General features: G+C 42.2%; 1 protein-coding gene across 1 annotated transcript in view; it reads right to left on the bottom strand.

The window, feature by feature from the left end:
- srrm3 (serine/arginine repetitive matrix 3) overlaps positions 1-14,336 on the bottom strand; it is a 72,734-nt gene extending 58,398 nt beyond the window's left edge. Inside the window, exon 1 of the mRNA XM_053332212.1 lies at positions 14,220-14,336. The gene's annotated coding sequence lies outside the window, so the exon portion shown is untranslated. The remainder of the gene's footprint in view (positions 1-14,219) is intronic.
- Positions 14,337-14,608: the final 272 nt, after the last annotated feature.

Raw genomic sequence — 14,608 nt, forward strand, 5'->3', positions numbered from 1 at the left:
CTGTCTCCGGTGCTGTGTGACCTCGCACGCTTTTGTGATTCACAATGTGAGCTTTAAGAGAGCCTATAAGGTTCACGGGCCGCAACTTTTATCTACACGGCCCCCCTCCACCCGCTCCACCCGCTCCACCCCCACCCTTACAAGGAGGTAGATTCTCCTGTTTCTCCCTAATGGAAAAGGCATCGGGCATGAAATTTCCCCCGACAGCTGACTCCTTTAAACCCAGCAAAAGATCTGCTCGATTCTGTTGGGTTAATCGATGGGGTTGGAGGGCTGAGGATGGAATACAGATGAGAAACAGATGAGGAAAGACACATCCTCAGAGAAAACCTACATCCATCTTTGCAGGCAAAAACCTAAAGAAACTTGAATGCGTCATGCCTGCTTTTCAAGCTACAGGCCTGCAAACTGACATTTCTCTATGTGGAACACAACAAAATAAAATACTTCCAGGGCGTTTAAGAGTTTGGCGACGGCATTCATTTGGCATCCACGGGTCACTTGCCCTCACGGAGCGGGTAAAGGTCAGACACTCTTCCTGCAGCGTGGTCCTGGAGGAAGGCAGGGTCAGATGAAAAACACACTATCCTGCACTAAAGGAATACTTATTGCGTGCTGTGGTTGCTTGCATAAAAGCTAACCTCATGTTTAAAAAGATCTTGATTCACACCAAACTCCTTCAGCCTGTGAGATAAATATTTCTTGACAGAAAGCCAATTCAGAGCTAACTAGCAAAGAAATGACTCACAGCTTCAAAAAAAGAAAAGAAAACACAACTTAGTAAGTATAAAACACTGAATATTCTCATAGAGACACACGTACATTTCTTTATGACCAATCCTTGAGAATCATTGAACATATAATCAACCAATAACAGCACTTGTGAGTAACAAAGCACTACAAGGTGATGTAAGAAAGCTATAAAACCTGTAACTTCCTGTTGCTAAGAAAGCCGCTCTTCATAATAACAGCCGTTCAAGATGTGAGTCAACAAAAGCTCTTTTATGGGTATTGAGAGCCTCAGAGATAGAAATGCTGTTAGCGTGTCTCTTTTATCAGATCGGTTAATATAAGTGGCTCCCCGTGGTAAATAGTGGCGCTCTATTGCCGCCGACAAATGCTCTGATTCTAAACACAATAGTAAAATGTCTCAGTTTTTAATCTTCATCTTTCTCTGAGGCTCCCGTCTGTTATCGTGGCCCCTGCGACTTAACAAGGGCGCCTCGACAAGCCTCTCACCTCATGCCTCCGGGTTCTGCTGCCGACAACCAAGCGGCACGTTCCTAATTCTCCCTGCACAGGTCCACGGGGAGCAATGAAGCCAAACATTCTCCCCTACCGAAAAAAAAGAAATTGGCAGCCAGGGTCCATAAATGTTCTCAGGCTCTCTGCTGTGTTGAATTGCTGCTGGTGTTTGGTCTCTCAAAGCTCCCAGAACGCCCTGTTTCACTGTGCGTGCGTTGTTTTCTTTCTTCTTTTTTTTTTCTAAATTCAAGCTCTTTGTATTAGTGGAACCAGCTGGCATCGCTCATTATGAGGGTTGCATTACACCCTCTTGGGTCTAACGTTCGCAAGCATACAGTTAAACATATTTGTGTGTGTGTGTGTGTGTGTGTGTGTGTTCCGCTTTAACAATAAAGTGAGGATTTCTGCTGCGGCCATAACTGGAAAATGATTTCATCTAGTTTAATCAGCTTTATTAGCATAAGGCACTGAAAATGGCTTAATTTGACAAATGACTGATGTGCAAATTCTACTGATTGCAAAAGTTTAAACTGCTTACTAAATCAAGGTTGGAAAAACTTTAATAGTGGTATGAAGAAAAAAGTTTGGTGCATGTGTGTAAGAGGCAAGGAGAGGATGTCATTGACACCTAATTGAAAACGTGTGAGTTAAGCTAAAAGCCTGTTAGAAACACGCTGATACACAGGCGAGATGAATTCATTAAGACTAGTTCTCTGTTACAGATCACCACGGTGCAGACTGAATATTTATACATACTTCTCTCCTAATATTCTTAATTTCATATTTGATCTCATTTAAGAATTTAATCATAAGTTATGAAAGAGTTGAACTACCAGCCGTCAGCTCACTGCTGGTGAATCCTGATCTGTGATCTAATTACTGAGCTGCTGTAGCTCCTCTTTTATAACAGAGAAAAACTCAGTGTTACTAAAAGTCTTTGGAATATTTTTAGAAGGCCTAATCGCTAGTAACGACTGAATCATGAAATTGTAAAAATGAACAATGTACTGGTGAATTCTTGCAGGTAAAGCCGCAACTGTACTGCCTTGTAGTAAAATATGAATATGAAGAGTTTGGGCATGGAGAAAAGTGGGCATGGAAAGAAAAGTTGATTCCACTACAGAATGAAAAAGTTATGTTGTAGATGCGTACATCTGGAATTAAAAAAAACAGGTGCTGTAGCTCCCAACGCAGGTATAATTTAATAGGATATCACAAGTCACAAGAATATTCTGGCTAAAATAAATGTGTATATGGTGTTTTTACAGCTCTCATGTGTAAAAATGGGTCAAAGTTGACCCTGTACAGTATGTAAGGGTTAAATAGACAAAAACCCAGGTCACCTGACAGTCATATGATGTGCCAATCCCACTCTATATTTACAAAAAGATAATACAAACCATGATAGCACTATAAAAACAGAAAAAAGATCCATAGACATATAGAGACCTCATCTATATGCCTATGGGTCATTTGTACATATGTGTATATACATTATTTACATATTTATTTATTTTTTTCACATTTTTCTATTTTCTGTTTTCTGCCGGATCAGCTACAGAATGCAATTGTTTTATTTTATGATCACTATTATTCAGATGACTACAGGATAGATATTTAAGTTAACACATATGAGGCGTGTGATTGTTATCTTTACTGTTAATGAAGCTGCTGCCAAAACTACTCAGAAGGTGAAGAGAAACAACATATACTACTATTACTTTCTATTCTAAAGAGCGTGCACACAAAGAAACAAACTGAATTACAGCGCAGCAGCTAAGCTTCAACTTCAAGCAGCATCTGTTCAGGTTCAATCCAAGTTCTCTGCTTTTTTAGAGAGTAAAAGGTGAATCAAGCTGTTTGCAAATGCTGTTAGAGAAAAATAATGCTGTAAACAACTCAAATGTTAACGCTGAGGAAGAAGAAACACATTGTTCTTAGTGTGGAAATATAAGTGAAAATGTGTTTTTTAGTGTGTTAAGGTGCAGTGAAAAAGTCATCTGGACTGAATCTTGCAAGACGGAGGCAGAAATGTTGCTTTCAGAGGTCTGAAGAACAGGCTTCTAGTGCTGCCGATGCTTTCATTCTGCAAATTGGAGACAATTAGTTAGACTAATTGCTTGTGGTTGCTTGATCAAAGTGGTGACAGAGATTTGGAGACATAAAGGGAAGTGACAGTATGAGATGTAGAGTGGATGTCCGCTATTGACAGCAGTGATGTGTTACTTGGTCATGCCTAATGCATCCTTCAGCAGAGGAGACGGGGATACTCTCACATCAATTCCCTCAACCAACAAGAAGGTACACAGCCTCTCATACTCTGCATTTACACATAACCTTCAACTCGCTAAAAGCCATTCCATCTACTGGTTTTTATGCACATTTTAGACTTGGCAATTTAAAGAAAAGCTGCTGGAAATGTTGGGCAGTTGTTGTAACACTTGGCCCAAGGTGGAAACTAAATGTGGTAAAGCGTGACAGACACTCAGCAGATAAATCATGTTGTACTTTCGCTCCAGAGATGAAAAAAAACAAAACAGTCGCACTCGTTCCTCAAAATAATACATTCACGTCCTAATTTCAACCATTTGTAGCTCTTATAATTAAATCACCTCATTGCATCATAGTCTTCTGCAATGGCTTAATGGCACTGGACTGGACAATTAGAGCCACTGTTGATCTTGATGAATCCAACAGCTGATAATAACATAACAGCAGTGGTTATAAAAAAAGCACATTAACTACCATTTTCTGGAAATGTGGTTAAAACTTTTGCCACATTTGGACTGAAACTTAACTGGTGTGCATATTTGCCAAGTTTTCTTGTAAACAAACAAAAGTTATGTTTAAATTCAATGCTTTGCCGTCGTCTTCTTGCCTTATCTCTGTTGGCGCGTTGTTACATTTCTTGGCATGCTACCACCGCTGGTCTATCGCTGTAATAGTGTGAAAGCATTGGCAGGAATATGCATCAGGGCACCCTGTGTGAATGTGCAACAAACAAAATCGGAACGTACTCATACAAAAACGGCTCCGTGGTGCTGCTAGAGGTCGAAAACTGCATAGTGTATCTTTAAGTCACTTAGAATAAAGTCATTTTAATGTTGTGTTTACTGTCTGTAAATGACAGTAAACACAAACGACAACCTTCTTTGTTACATTTTGAATGAAACACTGCACGCTTCAACAACTGTAGAGCAATCTGTCGTGCTGTTTATTCTCAAAATAGCTTGTGGATTTTCCACTGAGAGAGTCTGTCAAAGCAGGAGATAGAGCTCGTTGGATATTGCATATCAGGCCAATATCAGGTTTGGATTCACAGTCTGGGACTGAACCTGACAGATACCGTCTGAAACAGCTTCTAAATAATTCACTATCCACTATTCACGTCCATTACATATAAACTCTCTCTGAGAAGATGGTAGTTACCATAGACACACTCAGGGGTGCAGCCATGTTAGGCTCTATCAATGTCTCCCCTTTTCCCCTTAACGCACTCAAAGCACATGTTATGGATGTGATTTTACAAATGAGGGATGTTCCCGATTTTCTGTCTGTGTGTATCTATTGTGAGTGACTTGGTTTGCCCAGTTTATCTGATGTCTGCCTCCAAAAGAAACATTAGGAAATATAAATATAGCTGCCAGCGCTTTGTCATCAGAGCAGCGCCTTACTGTGACAGAAATAAAGAGAGAATACTTACTCAGATAGTTAAATGCCAAAAAACACCAACAATCATCTTGCTAAAGGCAAGCAGCCTATGAGTAAATTGGTAGGCGATCGAGGGAACGTGAAATAGAGAGAGACGGACGGGAGGACATTATGAAGCAGGTGATGTTACACTGTCGACCACAACGGAGGGTAAATTTTGATATCCAGAGGCAACTTCTAGTTTATTTTAGTTCTAATGTTTTATTGTGGTTGATTTCTGTGTCGTATTTAACCTTCAAACTCATTCATATGTTGGTAATAGAATTCTCAAGCAAGTGTTTTCCACTAGAGAGAAAGGCAGACTCTCAACTCTCCAATGTCAATCATTATAAGAGAAAATTATAAGTGAACTGATGAATGCTGCTTGTTCTCATGAGTGGTTCTTGCATGCTTTTTACATTTTTGCACAGAACCACTTCAATTTTAATTAATAGTAACTGTACAGAAAACTACTAAATGGTTTATCATCACTGAACACCCAGGTGGTGTTTGTGGCCAATAATCTATGTTATGAGGACAATCAAAGAGGTAAAGTAAAGCTCCAGCTGCTGTGAATAATGCACACGCTTGTCCTCTGGCCTTTCTGTTAAACAGGTTATTTATTATTTAAAAGGAGTTTTCTCATAAGTCTGGCTGGGGAGGCATCGGATGGATCGTTGTCCAATCAGACACTCGCAAAGGCCGATAAACACACTCGAGCTCTACCACATACACACACACACGTACACAAACAGTTTTACATAACCACAGAGAGAGAGAGAGAGAGAGAGAGAGTGAGAGAGCAAGACAGTGTGATTGATCCATACGCTCTGTTGTAACAGCTGTATGAATCTCTGACAGAGACGAGGGTGCTGATGAGCTCCAATTTTTTTTGAACATCGGGACTATAAAGACAGAAATAACAGTGTAACTCCAAACTGAGCACCTGTATAGATTTTACAGCTACTGTGGCGAGGCCAATCTAACTAAATGCATCCAGCAGTGCACCAGCTCTGAGTGGAGGATAAAGGGGGAATGCATTGTTATTTTAGGTCTGGCCCCGCTCTACATAGCGGGAGGCGGTGCGGCGACTGCAGCAGGCAGGGGCTGATATGAATTCCCAGCGTGCCCTGCGAAAGAAAAGATGGAAAAGGTCAGAGACTGCATTCATCTTTTTCGGCTCTGTTTTCACTCGCAGCATCACCTTTTTCCCTTGCTTTTATTCCTCCGAGATGCGTCCTTGGCCTTTTTTCCCCCACTCTCTTTCTCTCTTTTTCTCTCTTTCTCTGGGGTAAATAAATGGAATTGCGCCACGCGGTGCAGCTCAGATGAGTTCACCAATGACATTTTATCATCCTGCTGGTTTTGCTCACACACACACACACACACACACACACACACACACACACACACACACACACACACTCACTCACGCACACACTGACAGCGCTGTTTATCCGGAGCAATTAAACTGATGTTTATTCAAAACACTGTATGTGATCCAAATAGACACTAATAAGAGTCAACATTGATTCAAATAGACCATTTGGATTATATTAGTTTACTCTTGTAAATAGTGGTTTTAATGAGCTAGAGAGAGCTTAATAAATCAACCCCCCCAAAAAAGGGCATTATTGAGGCTCTGTCTCATTTCCTCATGTGAAAGCTGCTGCCTGAGTCATCATCTTATCTTTGCCCGATCCTCTCCACCACCTCACCCACTCAGGATTATGACAGCTCTGGATGGGTTGCTGAGAGGATCATTTCTCCCACTCTCACTCTCTCTCTCACTCTCTCTCTCTCTCCCCTCTCTCTCTCTCTTCTTCTTTTTCTTTATCTGCCGCACCTATTGCTGCAACGGGACTCGGTAGGCTTTCGGAGGAGCGCTAACAAACAAAAAAAGAATCATTACCTAAACAGCCGACACCTGCCTTCACGGCATGGGTGTATGAAACAAAGCATCATCAGGCATTTCTGCGTGTTTCGCGATCGTGTGTGTGTGTGTGTGTGTGTGTGTGTGTGTGTGTGTGTGTGTGTGTGTGTGTGTGTGTGTGTAAATCTCATGCGGCAAAGCTGAGGAGCTCAAGTTGGGCTTCATTTAAATTTCTTCTGTTCTTTTGTGGCTTTTGGGGAAAGAAAACTTCTTTGTTATGACACAATTCAATCATTAATGTCTACGGTTTTCACACATAGAAGTTCAAAACCAATCATGTCTAATTTTAGAGAAAACCACTCATGTTATCCTTATTATTTGTGTCTAAAAACTACAATATTGGATGATATATGTGAAGTAGAAAACAGAGTGTATTGTTCTCAGCTTGTATGTGTTTGCTTAAGAGAGAATATGGGAGTGTGTGTGTGTGTGTGTGTGTGTGTGTGTGTGTGTGTGTGTGTGTTAGTTCTCTGGAGTCAGCACGGCAGATGGTTTTGTATTGAGGGTGTGTTGGTCGCAGCAGCTGCTCTAATTGCACCTCTCCATTCTTCTCGCGCGCAGACACACACGCGTAAACACACACGGCGCTCCTGAAAAGTACACCGAGATCACCTGATGGAACCAGACACTGATCCCCTCCATTATTCATGAGCTGACCGAGAGCAGCTACAAGACCATCCTAATATGCTGTAAATTCCTAACACAGCAAACTCTCCCCCACGTTGCCCCATCACTCTCTCTCTCTCTCTCTCTCTGTCTCTCCCTGTGTTACCTCGCCACCGCCGCCACCGCTATGTCATGTCAGACGCGACGTGTAGCCTATGACTTCATTTTCAAATAGTGAAGGAGAAGTCTCAGCGATGAGCACAGGAATAAAAATTAAGCATTTTTCACTGTTCTCATCCCTCCCCCCTCCATCCCTCTTTGTTTCAGATTCACTCACTCACTCTCTCTCTCTCTCTCTCTCTGTGTGTCTCTTTCTCTCTCTCTGTCTCTTTCCCTCCCCTTCACCTCTCCTCTGAGGAGGAACTTCAAAGCACCTCTGAAGTCAGTGGGAGTAGAGGAAGGGGATCCCTAGGGGGTAGTACCACACACACATACACACACACACACACACAGAGAGAGAGAGAGAGAGAGAGAGAGAGAGAAAGAGAGAGAGAGAGACAGAGAGTCCAAAGATGGCTAACAAGCAGTCAGACAGTGGCCTTTGAGCAGTAACTGGGTGACAGCTTCAAACGGGCCCCGGCTCAAAAAGTGCACGGACGTTTCTCATGACTGTTTGACTTCAATAATGTGGTTTCATGTGTTTTTTTTTCTCCCTCCTTTTTTAAAATCACCTGTCTGCCACCCAAAAAAAACACACACTTAAACCCACACACTTACACACAAACTCCACATCTGTCAGGAAACACATCTGTCTGGTACAGAAGATCATGCAGATTTAAATGGATCTATGAATGCAAAGAGCAGCACAAGTTTAGTATTATCATTAGTATTATTAATACTTAATTTAGTAATAATAGATCTGAGGAAAATGATGAATAAAACATTGTGTTATTTAACAATTATCAGCACGCAGAGGACAAAGTTCATTACACACACACACACACACACACACACAAACCCACAAAGATGTAAAAAAAAAGAAGAAAAAAAGTTGGGTTGAATTATTCAGTTTCGGCCCTTGATCTAAATGTTATCTAATGTTTTTCTACTTCTTGATGAGGATGAATCTGGGGCTAAGCTCCCTTTGATCAGAAGATGAAGCAGGCGTTCTCTTGATCTGCCGAGTAGCTTAAACGCTCTCCGCCATAGGAGGCTGACCTCGAACCTGAAGTTACGTTACAGACCGACTGAATCCAGACTCAAACTATCGAAAGAATGTGGATTGTGAGGAGAGAGGAGAAGTGCTCTGAACAGATACGGCATCCTGCTTCATCTCTGCATCTTTGTCAGCATACAAGAGATTCAGTCTGATTTGGTTATTGAGATGAGTCACGCTTTTACACCTCTAATATTTGTTGTGGTTGCAGTGTGAGCTACCTTCTTCTCAGAGGGATGCTGAATGGAACAAAAATAATAATACAACCTCCTGCGGTGAGGTGGGTATTGCTTCGCCGAGCACTGGAAATATATAATATCATATAAATAAAATTGGGGGGAAACAAAACACTCACAATGATATTTGTGTTCTACTGCAAAATTGTGAGAAATGGGATCAAACATCACAAGAAAACTCCAAGTAGAATCAGCCAGCAAGTGTGTGTGTGTGTGTGTGTGTGTGTGTGTGTGTGTGTGTGTGTGTGTGTGTGTGTGTGTGTGTGTGTGTGTGTGTGTGTGTGTGTGTGTGTGTGTGTGTCTGCGCATTCAAAGGAGCAGGATTAAAAACGGATACGCTTTAACACAGAGAAGAGTGGCATGGTATTTTGTCATCCTGAGCGCTGTGACACAGGCCCTGCTGAGAAGCCCTGTGGAGCGGGTGGTGGTGGTGGTGGTGGTGTAGGGGCAGTGGTGGTGGTGGGGGGGGGGGGTATGCGTGGATTTGCTTATAAAGATAATTCATCTCAGGTAAGAGAGAGAGAGAGAGAGCGGGAGAATGTGCTGCATTGTGCCTGCGAGTGGGCCGTAGAGGTTTAGGTTAGGAAGACTGCGACAACAACAGGACCCTCTTCAAGGACTCACAGCCAGTGTGTAGAGCACAGAGCCAGAGTATTGATCTCTATCAGCTGCTGATTATTCTTGGAGTGCAAGGCCTCAGGATGTATCACAATAATGTGCAGCAAAATACATTTTCTAATAAATTGCTGCATTTATTTCAACCTATGTAAAAGATTTGGGGTGTTTTTCAACTGTTTTTAGGTTATTTACGGGTACTTTTTTATTTCTGTGCACTCATAAATCATTCATTCATACAGTTACACATTCATACTTGGTAGCAGGCCAGTACAACTACAGTCTGATCTAATATGGGTCAAGGACTTTGCTCAAGGACACCTAAGTGATGGTGAAGTCATAAGCTCACATCTGTAAGCTTTAGACCACAATTTTATTTCTATTAGACTTGTTTTTGATCTTATTTTTAAGCTGAAGCTCGGAAAAAAACCCTCAAAAATATGGATTTAATTTTAAAAACAAGCATGATTATGATAAATGAAATGTCTCAGGCTTTCTAGATTGTTCAGCCTTCCTCTATCCAATTTGTAATCTGGCTTTATGTCCATGTTGTTGACAGTCAGGCTTCTCCAGTCAAGTTTAATTAGATTTTCCGTATATTCCTATTGTTCATTTTCTCTTAGTTACAGTAAAGAGGGATGTTCAGGATCTTGGTTATAATAACACACACGCTTATTTGCTTTGCTCATGCATCTGAAAGAGGTCACTTACAGTCAGTCATTATCATAACCGTCAATCATGAACACACTGTGACTACATCATAATAAAAACAGAGTTAGTAATGGTGGGATGGGTGGAAGGAACTCCAAAAACAAACAAAAACAGTCAAATCATTTAAAGACCAATATGTGCTACGAATCTAAGTTATTCAATTTGACTGCGCTTTTCTTTTTGGTATGAAATGTATCAAATATCTCTCTGTAATACATGGAGAGAAGGGTTAGAGAAGGGTTCAACTTCCTCCTCTGATCACCGTGATCGCAAAAATATAACACAACGCTTCACATCCACTCCAGACTGAACCATACAGAAGTACAACCTGACTCTGTGACTAAGGTCTACGCCTTGGATTTGAGACAGACCGACAGGCCTTTTACATAAAACATAAAGGAAGGACCACCTGCAGTGAAAGCATACAGCCTGGCAGTGCTACAGTCCTCACCCAGCAGGCTGGAGAGCACATTCAAGGAGAATCAAACGCTAATATATCAGGCTGATTTTCCTGTTTCTCCTTCCAGATCTGAGTCTATCTGGCATAGTTTACTTTGAATAAGCAGAGACACCCCTGCTGTGCTCTAACATTGTAGCAATTTGTATATATGTGTGTGTGTTAGTATGTGTGTGTGTGTGTGTTTCTCATTATACACACACAATCAGACCACACTGAGAGATGACGTCTGGCTATTACGCTTTGACACTTAGTAAATGCTACTTGCCTGAAACACTTGAGCTTAAAAAAAAAAAAAAAAGCTGCATTTCACCCACCCCTCAATCAAACTGCCCCCCCACCACCACCCCCCCCCCCTCCCCTGCAGGCTCCTCCGCCGACAGCGGCTTCGCCCTTCAGGAGAGCCGAAGAAGATGGAAGTAGGACAGGAGGAGGAGGAGGAGGAGGAGGAGGTGGAGGAGGAGGAGGAGGAGTGTGTCTGCTGCCGGCAGGATGAAGAGGAGAGGAGTGTGCAGGGGGGCATGAGCTGACACTGGCCACTTGCGGTGACGAGGGATGGCTGAGGAGAGGGGTGGTGGTCGTGGGGGTATCACTGCTCAATCTAGGGACAATGTGAGCACTACACAGATGCTTTTGTGGAGGAAGAGGCAGAGAGAGACAGATACAGTGGGAGTGATTGACATTTCTCTTGCATCTCTATGAGCAGCCACATCCTAATACAAGCTAATCCCCCTCTATCAGCCTCTTACCTCACCTGGCCTATCTCACCAGTACCAGCAGCAGCAGCAGCAGCAGCAGCAGCAGCAGCAGCAGCAGCAGCAGCGGCAGCAGTACTGTGACAAAATGGAAGACTGCTTTCCAAGATACACTCTCTATTTTGTATTATTATTTTATTTAGTTAGCACAGTTGGGCCCCCGAGTCCCACGCAGCTGAGTATTTGGTCAGTGCTGTCGCCGGCCCCCGTCGCTCACACCTCTCCTGCTGCCTTTTCCTTTTTAACCCGAGCAGCGTGTCACAAACCGAGCGCTGATTACCGATTCGAGACGTGCTTACGAGGACCGGGGCCCCGGCAAGTTCCAAATTTGCTATGTCGGTGCGAGCTGCGGTAGGCATTTGTGAATTTTGTCACACGCAGCTGTGTCTCATCACGCAATTTACGACACAGCAGATTTAGGGGTGTTTGTCATCAGCTCTGGGCTGCGGCTAGTGATTATCTGCAGAGTATTTTTCTCAAATCATCAATGGAGTGGTTGGGTTATGAATTAAAAAAAACTGTTGAATACACCCAAACATCAAGGGTGGTGTGTTCAAATTACTTGTCTTGTCTGACCAACAATCCAAAAAGGAGGAACAAAAGAGTTCAGAGTGAAATAAAGCAGAAAATTCTCATATCTGAGAAGCTGAAAAATGACAAGTTGATGATCAAAATAGTGTCTGTGAATCAACTAATGCATTACTGAACTAAGTTTCCCAGCTCTGATATCAATATTTTGTGTCACAATATAAAATCATTCATTAGGAGACAGACCAGAGCTCGTCACAGGCTTTAACACTGAGCCCCCCTCTCTGCAGGGATTTACTCTGTGGAATCTAATGAGTTACCATCCCCTCTTGTTATCATCCTCTAATGACATGACATGAATTTAGATTTTATCTTTCTGCCTGCATATATAAATTCATTCTTTATACATATATATAAACATATGAAAAAAGAGGCAGATACTTGAAGAACACAACTTTTCCAGCAGGCTGAAGCCACAGCTTATAATAACAGCACTGGTTATGTTTGACCACAAACAGAATATTACATTTTATTTGAAATTTCTTTTGATTGTTGTTATATAACATATTACATATTATAAAATGAATGAATACGGTTGTTTCTTGGAGGGATTTCCAGCCTGGAGACACTACAGAAGCATCACAGCAAAGAAGTTCAATTTTTTGTTTTTTTTATCTTTAAAAAAAACAAGATAATAATCTACAAGATCTTCTGTTTCTCTTCCCGTATTTGAAGTGAATCAGAGGCTGTAAATATTCCCTCGGTGCAGTTTTGTGCATCAGGAAATATTTACCAACAATTCACAGTTTCGGCTGCTCGAGAGACCTGACACTTTTAGCTCACCCAACACTCACAGGATTCACACATTGTTAATAAAATGACACCAAGTGAACCCTGACAATTATAAATAGATCATCCGCATCATCTAAATAATGTGTCTGTGAGTCATTAAAAAAAAAGAAAGCAGATGTCATTTTTAAAGGATCGACACATTATTACTAAAATGACACCAAGTGAACCCTGCCAATTACAGTACAACGGCCCCTTTATTAGGTACACCTGTGCAATCTAATTCAATCCAATACAACAGCTCTGCTTTACAATGTTCAAGTTATGTTTATTACTGAGGTCATGCTAAGTGGTGGTGGCGTACTGAGGTGCATTATATTGACTGGTGCTCCTAATAGGTTGCCACCCTCATGTATGTTAATGGAGTGGACACAATATTAGGAACACCATTCAATTTAATGCACCCAGTACATCACCATCACCCGCTATGATCTCAATAATAACCATACAGTAGAATTATCACCTTTCTGAATGTCAACAAAAACCGAAATGTACAAGCTGCATAATATTTGAATTTAAAGCAGATCTGTTGTATTGGATTGAAATAGATTGCACTGGTGTAGCCTACCTAATGAAGTGGCCAGTGACTGTATAAGTAGATAAGAGAATAATGTTTGTGAGTCATTAAAAACAGATCAAATTTTTAAAGGGTCTACTTAATGATAAAACTGGATATAATAATACAGCTTTTTTTTTTTTTTTTTTTTTTTGTCTATTTACAAAAAAACAATAAATACCAAGACCATATAGCTAATGATTACACATATGTAAACATAAGCCAGCTCTAATGCGTGCTTCTCTCAGTGTCAGATAACCATCAGCTACATGTTTAGGTGAGAGCAGCAGCAGCAGCAGCAGCAGCACAAACATATTCCTGCTGATTCGTCGGGATGTAAACTGAGTGGAGGCGGTTTAAACCACACAAATACGCCCCTACAATTTTACACTAATGGAAACAATATCCCGGTGACAGCGATATTACATGTCCCGCAGGCTTGGACAGGATGGGGGGGGGGGGGGTGGTGGTGGTGGTGGAGGAGGGAGGTGAAGGGGATAAAGAAACGGCAGCTGGCCACAGTGCAGCGACGGAAATCGACGAGTTATAAAACACCACCATCTGCAAAGCGAGGAGAGGCTGCCAGCACAAACACGGTATCCCCGCAGCGCTTTACTCACACTGTCTGTACGTACTCTTCCTCCCTTATTAAACCTCACAAACAGGACAACAAGCTAACGTAAACAGCGTCTTAATGCGCTCATACAGTATTTATGAACCAGGAAAGGGAAGGGGAGCCGCTGCTTCTTCTTCAGTGATGCCGTTATTATCCCTGCCTACCACCAACTTGATCCTATTTGAGCTTCTTTTTCGAACTCTTACCTTCTCTGCAGTCTTCTGTCTCGGAGGAGCGGGCGTTTCCAGCAGATATAGGCAGTATTGTTCAGTATTGTTGGACTCAAGTCGGTGCTGGTGCTGATGTTGAGCAGCGCGGCTTGTGTCCCCCTCCTCGCTGCCTCCTCTCGGCTTGTGGTGCTGAAGTGGACAGCGCACCGCGGAGCTCCGGGAACAAAACCCCCACACACTGCGCTTCTACGGCCGACCTGCAGCACAGCGCCCCCTGTTGGAGCGGAGGTGCGCCAGTTGCAGGGAAACCACATGGAGTTAAGTGCACTAGGATAGCGTCACCTAGCGCAGGGATTCCCCCCGCCCCCCCCCCTTAAACATGTCTCCTTTGTGAAAGTTATCCTTAACTGAATGCTACAGTTCAA

The sequence above is a fragment of the Scomber japonicus genome, chromosome 13 (genome assembly GCF_027409825.1).
Source record: "Scomber japonicus isolate fScoJap1 chromosome 13, fScoJap1.pri, whole genome shotgun sequence".
Lineage (NCBI taxonomy): Eukaryota > Metazoa > Chordata > Actinopteri > Scombriformes > Scombridae > Scomber > Scomber japonicus.